Consider the following 16,518-nt stretch of genomic DNA (forward strand, 5'->3'; position numbering starts at 1 on the left):
TTTTTGTATTGATCATATGGAGATTGAAGTCTGATTTTTTCTCATATATTGTTTTTAATTTGATTGACTAGCAGCAATTATTTGATCTTGGTACAGGTATGTCTTAGGGGAGGTGGCTTAAAATATGGTCTTCAATATGCTATGGGATTTGTATGCTATGCTTTGAGAAATTGAAATGAAGGACGAAATGATATAAAGTGCTATGCTATGGTATGACATGAACTTTGAACAGAAACGCCTTTATTCACAGAGGAGTTCCAACCAGTTCATAATGGTGATAAGATGACATGATGAGAAGTAAAATTTATCTGCAATGTGAACATTTAAAAAACACATTTAAAACCGAGTTAAAATCATGTTGCATGCTATGCTATGGTATGGTGAGAGTCTATGAGATTGTATGCTATCGTATAATATTTCAATGCTATAGTCTGAAATTACAATGTTATACTATGAGTTTTCAAAGCTGTATCAGCTTTTGTTATTGTATATGTTGTAAAAGATATGCTTGAACTGACTGAACATTGTAATTGTTTTCAGAGCTTACTGTTTAATACTGTATATAATTCAATGCTCAATTTCTTTATAAAAAAAGTAAGTAAGAGAGTAAATGATTATACATGATTTAATACAAATACTGAGATATTTAAACATTCCAATGAATTTAAATTAAAAATTTAGTCATTGTATGTACTTAATTTTCTAACTGTCTTTTATTTAGCGGATTATCTGATATTAAAATAACGTATAATATGGTTCACAATAGTATGGGTGATATTCTCACAGAACTGTAAAACATAGTTGCATGAAAAGATGATTACAGTTTGTTGACGACGTTATTCAATCTGTGAAGAGAATCTTCATTTTTGTTTTTATTGATGTAAGAATCCAAACCGTTCAAAGACAGTTATCCTAGAAAAATTCATAAGAGATATTATTCATGTCGTAAAAACATGTGAAAAAGGGCATAGCTTTGCGATGAAGATATTTTTCAAAATCTTTTGCAACTAAAAGCTAATTACTTATTTATATGGAAAACACAACTAATATAATTGAAATATTGGTATTGAAATATTGGTAATGATAATAGTTCTTACGTTAAAACTCTACTTGATTCTTTTAACTTTGTTTTTACTCTTTGCAACATCACATGTATTCCAATGATATGCTTAATTTATTTCTTTTAACACAAAGGTATTCCACTGCTTAATTTCTTTTATCAAAATGGTAAGTAAATGAGTAAATGAGTATACATGATTTAATAAAAATACCGAGATCTTTAAATATTCCAATAAATTAAAAATGTAGTCATTGTATGTAGTTAATTTACTAACGATCTTTTATTTAGCGGATTATATGGTATTAACATAAACTAAAGTTTAACGTATAATATGGTTCACAATAATATGGGGGATATCTTCACAGAACTGTGAAACACAGCTACATGAATAAAAGATTACAGTTTGTTGACGACGTAATTCATTCTTTGAAGAGGATTTTCATTTGTGTTCTTATTGATGTAAGAATCCGAACCGTTCAAAGACGGTTATCCTAGAGAAATTCATAAGATATATTATTTATGCCGTAGAAATATGTGAAAAAGGGCATAGCTTTGCAAAAAACTAATATTTGAAATGTTTTTGCAACTAAAAGCTAATTACTTATTTATAAGAAGAAAAAAAACCTTTCGTCTAATGTAATATGAAATATTGGTAATTATAATAATTCTTACGTTAAAACTCGACTTGATGCTTTTAACTTTGTTTTTACTCTTTGCAACAGCACTGATCCACAAAAAGGCTGCTTGGATTCACCACAAAATATAACTATTCACCTAAGCAAAGACAGCCATAATCTAACTTAACTGTATATTATGTTTTAGAGCAAGAACAGAATGACTGATATATCTTTGAAAGAGGTTGCATTCACAACAGTTATGTTTTGCATTGTAACATTATACAATGGAGTGACATCTTCGGTTGTTCCCGGTGAGAGGTATCGTTGTCCCGTTGTCCGGGTGTTGGAGATCATTGGACAACAGCAGTGTGTCCGGAAATGTAGACACAGACCCAAGCTATGTCGGGGAGTCAACTACCGGAAACAGGAACTGCTGTGTGAACTCGTGACAGCCATCGACGAAACGGCACCCAATCCAAACTAAGTGAGGATTAAAGTAGATAAGGTATCGTTTTATCCAGTTTATTTCGATTGTTCCTTCTGTTTTTACTGGTAATTTATAGTCAGAAGTAATTATTATACGAATTGTTAACAACATTGTGTTGAATGCATCATATTTTGTAATGTTTCCTGGTTGTTGTTTATATATATTTATTCTATGTTGTCAACTGTCATCCTGCAATAAATGTCACGTTAATAAACATGAAAATCTAGTTTAAAATTTGTTAGAATTATCATGATAATCTAACAGTTACACGCGTTAAAAGGAACATTATTAAAACTTATTAAGCTCTAATATAAAGCTCATATATAAATAGTTATAAACAATTTTTGTCCAGCGCCTGTCTGTCCGTAAATTGTTTGCTAATTTACCATTTCTTCTCAAGAAGAACCGAACCAGAGCATCCTGAGTAATTCAAGTTTGTTAATGTAAAATAAGGTGGTTATATCTTAAAAGAGGAAATAATAATTGCTGTACTTTAAAAGAATAAGTTAAGATGTTCTTTTCGAAAACGATTTCGCTAGAAATAGTGTAAGTTGTATGAAAGCATCTTAGTGGTGAATATTCTAGTTAATTCAAATCATGATTCCTGGTGGTAGAGTGAGGCCAGAATGGAGAGGGTGGAATTTCTATAGGACTATATAAAAGTATGCAATTATTTATTGCTTGAGTAGTCAATAGACCAGAATATTTTCCCAAGGTCCAGGGAACAGCTCAGTATGATGTTTAACCCAAGGCCAACGGTTTGTTATTAACGATGCTTCTGTGTGGCATTTCTAATATTCGACTGGTAATATTCAAAAAAAATTTGAGGGTCATGTTATAAGCGATATACACATCTCGCGATTCTTTGTCTTTGTTTACGTTTTGAAAATTGAAGTAAAAATTCCAGTTAAAGACCTTAAATAAATCTGATAAATGCTAGAAACTATTTATTCATGCTTAAAATGAATGAGAAGAGACAGAAATCAGCTTGAAAAAGAATTGTTACCGTGTTAATGAATTGACGTAAACAAACACAAGGCACAAGCCTTGTTTTCATTAAAAGAATAGTGAGCTCTGTATCTTGCTATAACTGTTTAACGATATTCGAATTTTCCTTAATCGTAGAAGTGCATTTCTAAAGCTTTGTAAACAATAAAAATAGGAAAATCAAATTTGGCTAAAATCGTGACCATACACCTTTTATGTTGATTTTAAGAATAATTGGAGAAAAATTTCACATCCTTTTATAGACTTTCTATATAGGATCTTTCTAACTACATTCTCCAGAGATGTTGTTTATGACTTATGTTTTTGATATTTATTATTTTCCGTTATCAACCCTTTAGATACTCACTTTTTAAAATATGGTATTCAGAAATATTTGTGAACCAAATTTAAGAGATTTTATTACAATGGTTAAAATAAACTTTGCAAATGATTCGTGAAGGTTAATCAACGACATCATGTGCATGGTATTGTTGATTCAAGTCAATTACAACTTACAAATGTTCTCATTACCCATCGTGACCGTTTTGTAGACTGCCAATGTACCAGATGAATGCCTGACGTGTTCTTCTGACGATCAGTGTGTGACCTTCTCCAGTAAGAAAGTTTATTGTATTCGAGGTGGATTATGTAGTGATCTGAATTTTACTCAGGAATCAGAAAAACACACGTAATGAGATACACATACATCTAAATACATTTGTTTCATTCTTTTTTTCTAGCAGTAGTTTTCCAAATGAATTAACACCTTTACAGGCTTTATTCAGCACACATTCCCAGGTGGATTAGCTTTTAACATTGATGTGATAGTGGTTTAATTTGTATACAAATTACACAAATCTGTTAAATCGCATTCGATTCAAGGTACTTTTTACTATAATTGTTTTAAAATTCAAAACACCAATAACAATACATATGGGATAACCACAACAATAAGAAACTCAAACTAAAAGAAATTAAGACCACAAATGTACAATTATAGATCATTTATTTTAGTTTAGATTTTTTCATCCCTGTCTGCTCTTTTAAATATCTAGCAATGTATTTTTTGGGGTATTTCAATTTTCAGGAATGTGTTAAGAAAGCAATTAATAAAAATGTTGGACACGGAATATACAAAAATAAAAAAAAACAGCATTTAAAAATATTCATTTGTAAAATGAATATTTCCACGCTTGCGAAGGGAAATCATGAAGTATTTACAAAAATAATGTTAACACAGCTGTATTGATTTCTAAAACAAATTGATTTTCAACATCACTTATTTCTATGTATTATGTATGATATTTAAAAGCATGTACTTTTAAACGCCTTTGTTCATCCACAGACAATGTATAATGACTGAACTTTAATAGAAACGACACAATTTACAATTTATTTATCGAATAATCCTTTTAACATTTAATGCTTTCTCACGAAGGGCGGTGAAGCTCAACAAACAAAAAGCATAAGGTTTTGAGCTAAAAGTAACAAGGAATGATGATACTTAAATATTAATTATCTTTCACTTTTTATACTGATTTTATACTAATGTTATTTTGCGGTGATATTACAGCTTTTTTTTAACATGTTTAAATTGCGTTCCATATAATTGTCGTACAAAAAAATCATCAGAAAGAAAAGAATCAAAAGAAATCATGCAAATTTTTTTGACTAACAAATACATTTTAACTTTTTTTTAGTACTGCAAAAAAAGTCTTGAAGAAAACAATTTAGTAAATTTGATCGAATGTCATCTGTTTTGCTTTAGATTTATTTTTGTATCAGCTTAAACCATAAAATGCAAAATTATATTAATATCATTTAAATAATATTTTGTGCAGAACAAATTTTACTTATGACAATAAAATTTATAATGTTTTTAATTTGACAACTAAACCATGAGGAAACGACTTCCTTAATGTTTGCTGCAAAAGTCGGAAGGAGTTTAATCGCATCATATTTCAGTATAAGCTATTTATAATGGAAAGTACCTAAATTTTAAAGTAATAAAAGTCAAATTAGTTTCAACATAAAGAACAAAGACAGCGTTTTATTATGAAATTAAGTTTTTTGAAATTTCTAACAGAAACATAATTTGGCATTGTAGACATTGAATGAAAGTTCATCTAAAATGGAAAATTATTTAAAGTAATTCTTATTTTTTTTAATTTTTGGTCATAAACAGTCACTGTATCACATTGTATTTTATTAACACAATCACCAAATATTGTTGATAGTTCTCTTAGCACTTGCATTGGGTAAACCTACCGAACAGTCTTCAACGTTTCAACTTTATGGAGCACAGTTGGCAGCAGATGGTAACAGAGGTACAAACCTTCTCCAAGAAGAGTGTACACACACAGGAGGAAACGACACAAATGGTGGAGGGTGGACCTACTGACTCTGTATACCATTATATCTGGCAAAATACTCAACAGAGGGATTGACGCAGGAGGAGATAAGTGTTCAAAGTGACGTTATCAGGTAGGCTGACAGAGAAACTACATTGCTAAATTATTACTTGGTTGCAAATGTTTTTGTTGAGAAGTAATTAAATTTCTAAGAAATATAACATGCATATGAGTAATAGAATGAAGAAACAACTTTAACTTGGAAAACATTGTTCTTTAAATGTTTTTGTTAACTTTTACATCTGCGTTTTATTTTTTTAAAGATGCGTCAGACCGACGTCGGGACGTTACCGTCACTGTAGGGTTGACAGTCTGAAACTCCTTGTGGTTTCTTTGCTGGTCCCGGTACCGCGTCACAGCTGGTCGTCATCGACTGTACGACATTACGACGGGGAAAATTCGTTAAGATCTCCAAGACAACTGAGGCTCTCACTCTATGTGAAATTGACGTGTTTGGATTATCCTTCTAATTAATATCAAAGATACGATACCGTTTTATGTTAAATGTTTGCGCGTTTCCACCCTTTCAGGTTCATTCCTTATAGATGTGAGAAATCTTACCGATACTTATTCTTGGAGTTTAACATTAAACTAAATGTTATATATCTATAACACTGCATGCATGCTTTTTATGAACTTTTATATTGAATTTCTCTTATTAAAAATAACTATTACACTGGAGTGCTTTTACCTAATCAGAACGTGTTGGGTTTGATTCTGTTTTATAACCGTCAATAAAAAAAAACAACCTTTTTTACAGGTAGGAATAACTGTAGAAGCTACAATCCTCACACTTATGATATATTCCCAGCAATGCTAGATACTTTATTTGATCAGTAAGAAAGCTGTTTTGTCTTAATCAATACCTTGTGAACATACTTATATTCATAAACTTAAATTATATAATCTGTCGACTATTTGATACTTAACATCAACACTAGAGGTACTGTGAGCAAGCTCACAATTGATATCCCCCGCTAAGAAAAAAACCATAACGAGTGTATTTTTGCTATTATAGAAAATATTGGATTAATCTATTTCACTGTCCATTTTCTATAAAAAACAACTGCTCTATTTTTCAAAACTGTTAAAGCTAATAGGAGTATCCGTTAATTCCATTTTATTTTAAGTTAACTGTTAATGCATGAGAATGTTTGCATCCTTCCGTTAACAACCATGACATGAATCAAACGAAATCCACATGTCAGCCAGCCATAAAATATTTAAACATTTTATTGGTATTCTGAGCCCGATTTCTTCCGAATTTTTTTTCCACACATTTTTTCCCCAACAAAAAAAATTTCATCGGGGCAGTCCATTTTCAGAGAGACGGGGATGAGAATCTAAAAATACTTTTTTTGTGGCTTGAGACAAGCAAGCTTTGTGTCAAATTTTAGCTTCTTACTTTTACATTAATACAAGACATGACACAGACAGAATTTAGCATTTTTAGAATAATGACCTTGAACTTCCTCAATTAACCTTGGGTCAAGGTCATGACACACCCTTTGATCATAACCAAGATTTGTGTGAAGTAAGAACTTCCAATAAATGAGGTCTATTGTCTACATTACGATTAACAGCAATATCTATGTAAAGGAAACACGCAGTTTTAATAAATGTTTCAATATCAACGTTACGATACATTCCCTGAGTACTATCGAATGGAATGCAGATTGTGATGTCAAAGTTAAGTGTAGCACCATATTGTATAAAGTACAGACAAATGTTTTTCTATACATCGCTGTAGGAAGCCTTAACATACCTGCACGAGGGTATATCACACGGGTAGCATACACATAAAGTCGGTTATGGCATGTGCGGTTTCAATAAACACGCTTAGAAAAAAAATGTATGTTTCAAATGTTACATTACACTTTGTATAATGTTACAACATTTGATATAAGATTTTTTCTATTTTCCCAGACATTGTCCTTGACTGCTTGGTAACGTTTTTACAGGAACACTTGGTGAAATGTAAGACACCGTTGGAAAATTAAAATAAATTGCAATTTGTATGGTAGTTACACGTACACTCTAATGTGTACTGCATTTGTTAAGCTACCACCAGTCGTTACTAAAAAGTTACTTGACTATTGGCCGATATTGTGTAGATCAAATATTGTCAACTAGTTGATAGTTAGTTGATTTTGAACCAAAAAAGACTAAACACAAAAATATGATATAAATTTCACTAACTAAGCTCGAAGTCAGGAGTGAACGGTTATCTTCAATTTTAAAAATCATGTAATAATATTTTTTCATTGTTAAAAAAGTAATATTAATATTACTGTATTGACTTAATGGTACAAACAAATTCAACTTTCTGCAATCATGTAATAATATTTTTTCATTGTTAAAAAAGTGATATTAATATCACTGTATTGACTTAATGGTACAAACAACTTTAACTATCAGCAATTTACATACATATGTTGCACTCGGAAATAATTCTAAATATGCGTATGTAATAATTATTTCGCCAAAAAATTAAAAATAAATAAAATTAGAAGTCTGTTCTCTCTTTTAAGTAATAATGGGGAATGCAAAAAACATAATATAAAAATCCAGGATTTGGTATCAAATATGGACTTTGGAAGAAACTAAATTTCAGTTACTTTTTTTTTTTTACAAATTATAAAAAAATAAATGTTGCAGTAGGTGACAGAACAATGCAATGTTTGTTAGAATCTCGTACAGTGGGGTACAGTGTTGGTCAGTAGAGTACATTGCCTCTGTACACTAGATGTACAGTCAATTAACAGAAGGGAACAATGATTATACAGAAATGGCAACGATGTCTTATAATTATCGGAAATACCAACAGATTTTGAATTCAGAAGTTAAAAGAACAGCTATAAGGGAAATTGATTGTAAATGATGTAGAAATATCATAAAGAACAAAGTAACTTGCAAAAATATCCCATTCTGTTTACGATATAATCGTTCATTGAACTTGGTTTTTTGTCGATTCCATTGTTCAAAGACAGCTTTTCTACAGAATCTTTTAATATATATTATTAATTTCGTTAAAAGCTTTTCAAGGAGAGTTCTTTGATAGAAATTCATTCAATTTTAATTTATATTTTTTCTGCGAAAAAGATACACGTATTAGGCTGGTGGTATATAATACAAAGTGTAATTGTTTAAGCAAAGCAAAAAACAAAACCTAAAAACCATCATTTAATTTTATACTTAAATCTGAAACAAGCACAGAATGGTTCACCTTCTGATTGGTAAATACTTGAATGAAGTAACATTTACAACAGTACTGCTGTGTGTTGTATCATTGTACGAGGGAGTGACATCTGCGGTTGTTCCCGGTGAGAGGTATCGTGGTCCCGTCGTTCGGGTGTTGGAGATCATTGGACAACAGCAGTGTGTCCGAGAATGTAGACACAGACCAAAGCTCTGTCGGGGAGTCAACTACCGGAAACAGGAACTGTTGTGTGAACTCGTGTCGGCCATCGACAAAACGGAAACCAATCCCGACTATGTTAGAATTGAACTCAATCAGGTATTGTTTTATCTCTTCTGTTTTTGACTGGTCAATAAATAAGAATAGTAAACACTAGTAATAAGCAATATAAGCATGAGAGACAGATGACACAGAGTAAAACTTCAAATTGAGTGAGTCAACTATATCAAGTCCACAAAGTTAAGATTTAATTTAAAACGATTCATCAATTACGCCTTTCGTAAAAAATGTTTTTTAATTAATGTTTGAAAGACAAAATGCGATATATATATATATATATATATATATATATATATATATATATATATATATATATATATATATATATAACAATTTGATAACAAATAAAGGAACGCAAATTTGAAGTTTTATACAAATTGTCTTGAATTATAGTTCATTGAAATTGCACTCCATGATATATATATTGAATGAGAGATATAAATATCATAGATATAAATAAAGTTAAGAAACGCGATTTTGAAAATTAAAATGAAAAAGGATTTCTCTGGGTTCAACTGCACTGATTAACTAAAATCCCAGGTACGCCTAGTTACAATACCAATTTGAGACCTACATGTACTGTATAGTTCATCGCTCGCAAATTGAAGCCAGTAAAACGATGAATAAATAAATGAAAATTCTTTCTTACTTATATTAACTTGTTGTGATTTATCAACAGCAACATAAGATACATTGCAGGAACATCTTCAAATAAAATATAAGCGATTGAAAATCGCAAAATTTGTAATTAGAAGAACAAAAACAAACCTAACAGATAGCCACATATTATGTGCATGTCTATGTTAACCAAAGTAAATAACATGCTTTTATAATCAACCGTGACCGTCTTGTAGACTGTAAATGTACCAGAAATGAACCAGGAATGTCTGGCGTGCTCCTCAAACGATCAATGTGTGACGCTGTCCAGTAAGGAAGTCCACTGTGTTCGAGGTGGGTTAAATGTCGAATATTTATTTTACAAACAATGCAAATCTGTTCACATAATATATAATGAAAAAGACTACATATGTCTATAAGTAATTGAATGATAAAACAGTGATCCCGATTTCTTATGCTGATCAATATATTTCTTTCATTGATATGTCTTTTGCTGCATTACAAAAAATCGGCGCATGCATATATTTTATTTCAAGATCAATGAAAAAAATCTCTACTAAGTTTAAAGGAAACATGCATAAGTCTTGCTTATCAAAACAAAAAGTCAATAGTCACTTATGTGTCATAGCTTATACAAAACTTGTCGAGGAGTATCATATATGCATTAAATTAGGTTTCATCATGGAGTAGAAAAATCATAATATTATAATGACTACCACCTCCCTGCAACAAATATTTCAACAGGGACTATAAGGCCTACAAATTTAGCGAAAAACTTAAAGTCCGTAATGAAGTGTATGACCTGATATTGAGAAGATGCAAGACTTGTGAAAATTGTATCCCCATATTTGTTAACTTTCAATAAATTTTTATGTGTATATGTTTTTATAGTTTAAACTAAAACAAGATGGCTAATATACAACCTGCCATCTCCAATCCCCTGGGGGGACACTCTCCCTGTGGGCATTTAAACTAACGAATAAGCTCTAAATGCTACCATGTGTTACTCACTTCTCCTGTTTCAGCTTTTGAAAATTTAACCTTCATTGTAAGATTCCCCATCTGGCATTTATACCAAAATCATTTTAAATGTTTTGCTTATTACTGATTGTGGTTAGCCAATTAACACTTCTATTTGTTTATTTAGAAATTACAATAAATTGCTGAATTTTGATCGTAAAACTTCCTTATTCGGTGATTGAAAACTAAATATGAACAAGCAAATGAAGACAACTCAATGATATGTTTATAGTTATAGTTATCTAACGAAAAAAATGGGTTTTTGTTCTATTTGCATCGTACTTAAAATTCCAATACATTTACAGTTGAAATTTTGCGGTATGCTATAAAAAATGGTATTAAAAAACCGGAATGTTTGCCTTTTGTTTAATGCTTTCAACATTGAACTCTAAAATAACAAGATAATATGTTCTTTTGTCATATAATCTTAGTGCTCGGTAATAAGCCATGTATACATGTACCTGAAATTATTCTTTCTAATTAACACACTTTATAAATGATCAAAAAAAAATTCGTTGCATTTTACAAACTCTAGGGGGTTCCAATTTATATTATTATACTTGTATGTAAAATAATGAAATCTGATTGGTTTAGACACAGTTGGTAATCTGTTCTATTACCCTCAGCGTTAGCAACACACTTGGCAACGGGTATCACAACGCATTGTTACATGCGCGTAAACTATGCGCGTACGGTTCGCCGTAGAATTCACTTTATTTCTGCATAAAAGCAGTAACAGTTTCTTTCAAATTAAAACATTCAGTATAATAAAATAAATAGTGCCTGTTTAAGAGGGTAACTGTTGAAATTGACAACCCTCAAAAACCATTGTCAACTCCGCTTCGCGTCGGTTGACAGTGGTTTTCTTGGGGTGTCAATTTCAACAGTTACCGTTCCAAACAGGCACTATTTATATTATATAACTGCATGTTAAGTTGCATGCTTATAATATCTACACATCTACACACCCACAGAGAGAGAGAGAGAGAGAGAGAGAGAGAGAGAGAGAGAGAGAGAGAGAGAGAGAAGGAGTTAGAGGGGATGGTAGATTTTGGAAGAACGAAATAGAGATAGAGAGAAAATGGAAGGGGAAGGGAAAGCGATATTATTTGTAAGTCTGCTCCACATGATTTTCAAAAATACACTTCAAAAGAATAAGGTCTTCATTGTTAAGTACTTTTGAGAAACACTTATTAAAGCCATAGATTTTTTTAAATAACGGTCAATGTATTGTATTTCATTTAAATAATCAATTTATATCTGCATTTTTGTAATATTGTTGACAGCTGTTTCCAACCTTGCGTTGCATAAGCATGCAAATCAATCATCGACGCATGCATGGGCAGGAGTGGCCTATTCAGCCAATTTGGCAGTTGATGGCAACAACGGTACAAACTTTGTCGTAGACAGGTGTGCCAGCACAGAGAGTGGAGACACGAATCCGTGGTGGTTGGTGGATCTGCAGGCTGTGTATTCCATCAAATCTGTCAGAATATTCAATAGAGGAATGGACAAGTGGGGACAAGGTAAGGGTAAACAGAACCATTGTTAAACGAACTACCGGTATAGTCTTCAAGTAACGACATTGTAAAACGACGTAAAATAGTGGAGTACAGCTTTGATTACATCCGTGAAAATAAAACGGGGAAAACCCTTTTATCTTTTACGTTTTTATTTTTAGCAAGGAGAAAAAAATACAAAATATATAAGAAAAAATGAAATCTATGCATGTTTTCGAATTATTAGTTAATAGTTTCACATTAATATATGTTGGGTTTTTTTTACTTAGATGTGTCAGACCGTCTGCGGAATGTCACCGTCACTGTAGGGCTGACAGAATCAGATGTCAACACTCCCTGTGGTTTCTTTGCTGGTCCCGGTACTTTGTCACAGCTGGTCGTAATCGACTGTCCGACATTACCACAGGGGAGATTTGTAAAGATCTTGATAATCACAGAGTATCTCACTCTTTGTGAAGTTGAAGTGCTTGGATACTCTGTCTAATTATTATTGCCGATATCTTTTATTTAATGATTCTTTTTCCGACCAAATAAATACTGTAGATTCCTAATTAATCATGACGATTTATATCGGCGTAAAATCACGAGAAACTCCCCTTGCAGATTTTAACATATTGCTTTAATTTTATGGGAGTTGAGTACTATAAGAATTAGGATAAAAATTCAATATTCGCGATTTTATATTCCCGCGATTTGATTCAAAATGACGGGATTGTTGAATTAAGTACTCTCATAAAATAATGACTGTACAGTATGTGTATGTTGAGGAGAATTTTTAATAGCCTAATGTTCAGTTTTGTGACAAAACTATCTATTTAATGATTGCTTTAAGACTTTTTATTTATTAAACTGCAAGCAGTTGATATACACATGTAAAGCGTTTGATAAACTATTAAATTTGATTAAACATTTAGTATTTAGATTTGAACAGTATGTGTTAAGTTTTATTCTGGTCTGTTTTCTTTTGGGTCAATAAAACACATCTGCAGTTATGTTGTTTTCCTTTTAAACTGCATGGTCTGTCGTTTGTCCATAACTTGATGAATCTATTTTCCACAGAATTTATAATAGAAAATTATAGACTTTAGCCTATTAACACTTGCTTGTCAATATGATTTTGATGAAGCTGCCCACACAAATTCAAAACAACACGTGTTAGTATACCCTTTCATATTTCATATGGTTGAAATTTTTTAAAAATGCCTTCTAGTTGATTTTGCATCTTATTATAACAATTACAATTTTAAAAAAAAAGACTATTTACTCTTCAGCTTTCAAGCTTACATGCACTTAATTGAATAAATAAAATAAATGAATTTCAAGTGATATATATGCACATGTTCTAGATCGCAGAAGACTGACATTTCGTCAATTTGCAAGTTCCGATCATAGATTTATGATCAGCAGCGAAAATTAAAATTCATTTCTAATAAGATAGCCTAACTGAAACATGCATGCTTCGATTGAATGATTTTGTTTAGTCAGGCAAGCTTTTTGGAAAGCTATTACTTGTTTAACTTTTAGCACAAGAGGGCTTCGCAGATTTGTTAACCCGTGCATAGGGTCATGTTTTTCCATCGAATGAATTATGTAAGAAATGATTTAGTGCTTTTATAAAAACTAAAAAAGGAGTTTTAGCGGTAAACTTTGTAATTTCCGATAAGATGTCGGACCTTAATTAGAATTTTATTAAAATATCAATAATCTAATATTAAAAAAATAATAATAATAAAAATAATATGAATAATCTATTAATTTTTGAAAGCATATATATAACTATCAATGCGTGCAATTGAATGTATTTCACCTTTAGTGAGCCTCCGTTGATGAATAATTACCAATGTCAATGACTGTCCTATGTTAATGAGGTTACCTGTTGTTTGTTCACTATTTTAAGCCACGTTGACAGGGAATGACAGACTAACAGAGAGAGAGAGAGAGAGAGAGAGAGAGAGAGAGAGCTGTTTCCAACCATTACATGTCTTCAGCAAGTTATATCTCATTTTATTTTTACTTAGTGTATAAATTAATGTTTAAAAAACAAGATTGAAAAAATAAATACATAGGTTAATTTGTTTTTCAACATTGACCTTTAGACAATAACATTTATAGATATTAAATACAACTGTTGAAGAGTAACAGTATTGAACCTGAACGAATATGTTTGATCTAGTGTGTAAATGAATGTTTTAAACACAAGAATAGATAAATAAATACAAAGGTTAATGTGTTTTTAACATGTACTTTAATATACCAATAACATTTATCGATAGTAAGTACACCTGCTGAGGAGTAATAATATTGTGTTTACCCGAACGAATATGTAAGGTATTGTGTCAAGTACAACAAAAATGCAGAACACATCTTCTTGTAAGCCAATTTTTCGAATTTTACAAACCCTTTACTTTTGAATATTCATAACAACGAAACGCTGCATTCCTAACTGTGTGTCAATGCTCAGGGGATTTCCAACGGAAAAATCCGGTTATTAAAATGGTGAAAACGGCGGGCGGGCGGCTGCCAAAAGGGTAACCTCATTGTACGGATAACTCCTCCTACAGTTTTCAAGATAGGAAGTTGTTCTTTTGCAGATCTATTGTACATATATCAGAGGTGTGCATATTGCTAGGATTTTAATTTCTGATAATTTATGAAAAGATACCAGCTTTTGAACTTAGTCATTTTTTTGCAAAATATTGCATATAGGGTACCCTCATTGTACGGATAACTCCTCCTACAGTTCTCAAGATAGGAAGTTGTTCTTTTGCAGATCAATGGTACATATATCAGAGGTGTGCATATTGTTAGGATTTTGATTTCTGATAATTTATGAAAAAATACTAGCTCTTAAACTTAGTCATTTTTGGCAAAATGTTGCATATAGGGTACTCCATTTCACTGGATACGGGTTGACATGGATTAAGGATACAGTTCACATAAAAGAAAACCCGGTTTGCTGACACAATGACAGCTTTTCACTTGTTCTTTTGGTAAAAATGATGTTTTCTCTCTTGAAATATAATTTTCAAACTATGAGTCATTACTATGTTAAAAAAATTTAATCATCTCATACCTATTAACTTGTTTCACAAAAATTATCTTATTATTATGGCATTATTCCTTTTTCACAACACTTCTCAGCCTCAGTCGTTTTGGATTTTACCATTCCTTTTTTATGTAAAACAAGTTGTAGATAGTTATTTAAATATTAATTATTAGATTAAATGACAAAATGGTTGTTTTTTCAGCAGATAAACTTATTTTAAAGGAAACATGTTTTATGGAAACAATACCAAATAAGGAGTGTAATGAAGTTTGGACTATTTATTTTTTGTTTATTTTTTGTGTTATTTGATATTATTTTCAATTATTTAAGATTTTATCTTGAGCCAAGAGTTTGTTTTGTATACTAGTATTTGGTTTTGTTTCTACATTTGTTTAAGTATACAGTTTATCTAAGGCCTTTATTGTGCTAGGAACGAGGAATCTACGTTAATCAGAGTAACAATATGGCCAGACTTCCGTAAATCTTCATGCAATGTTTGTTTCTGTACAATGTCCATCTAATTGGAATTGAAATCTGGACTCGATATTCTTCCTGATTTAGAGCGTGTGTAACACGAATTGGAAGAACTTCATCCCTTTTTTTTCCCATTTACCATTTACACCCCGCGAATGACGCTTTACAATACTGATCACTGTGATAGCCCGTGGACGAGTCCTGAGCAAAACTCCAGATTGATAACAGAGTCAATCATTTTTAAGATCTGATCATTTACCAACCCCTTACAGGAATATTGCAGAAGATTTCATCACTTAACGTTTAGTTTTTACCGATTCAATTACTTTATTACCTTACTTCATGATGATACCAAGATAAATATGTGCTGCGGTCGTTATCACTCATTGTGTCACTGTGGACGATAACTTAAATGAATTCGTGTTCAAATTTTTCCACAGGGACAATTTGATGACATCGAAAACGGGTCCGTTGCTTTACTGGTTTTAAACATCGGTGTGTCGTGCACATAATAAAAGGTTGTCGTTATATGTGTATTCTAAATCAAACAAAATTACTTTTTTTATTAGGGCCAGCTTTGTAAACATATTATTAAAATCAGTCTGTTCGTCCAAGAAGTTTTTGCCTTTTGAAATGTATCTGAAATTACAAAGATGAATTTGCAACAACTAAAACATCCCCCATATTGTAAAAACCGCTAAAAAATTTAAAAAAGGAAGTTATAAAGTAAGTAATTACTTACCAGAAGCAGCCTTGCTCGAGGTGCTAAACTATTCAGGTGGTCCAAGCCGACCTCTATA

At 31.4% G+C, this 16,518-nt stretch overlaps 1 pseudogene; it reads left to right on the forward strand.

Moving 5' to 3' along the window:
- Positions 1 to 813: 813 nt before the first annotated feature.
- On the forward strand, positions 814 to 13,194 carry LOC128174815 (uncharacterized; annotated as a pseudogene).
- The last annotated feature ends 3,324 nt before the right edge of the window (positions 13,195 to 16,518 follow it).

Source organism: Crassostrea angulata, chromosome 2 (assembly GCF_025612915.1).
Source record: "Crassostrea angulata isolate pt1a10 chromosome 2, ASM2561291v2, whole genome shotgun sequence".
Taxonomy (NCBI): Eukaryota; Metazoa; Mollusca; class Bivalvia; order Ostreida; family Ostreidae; genus Magallana; species Magallana angulata.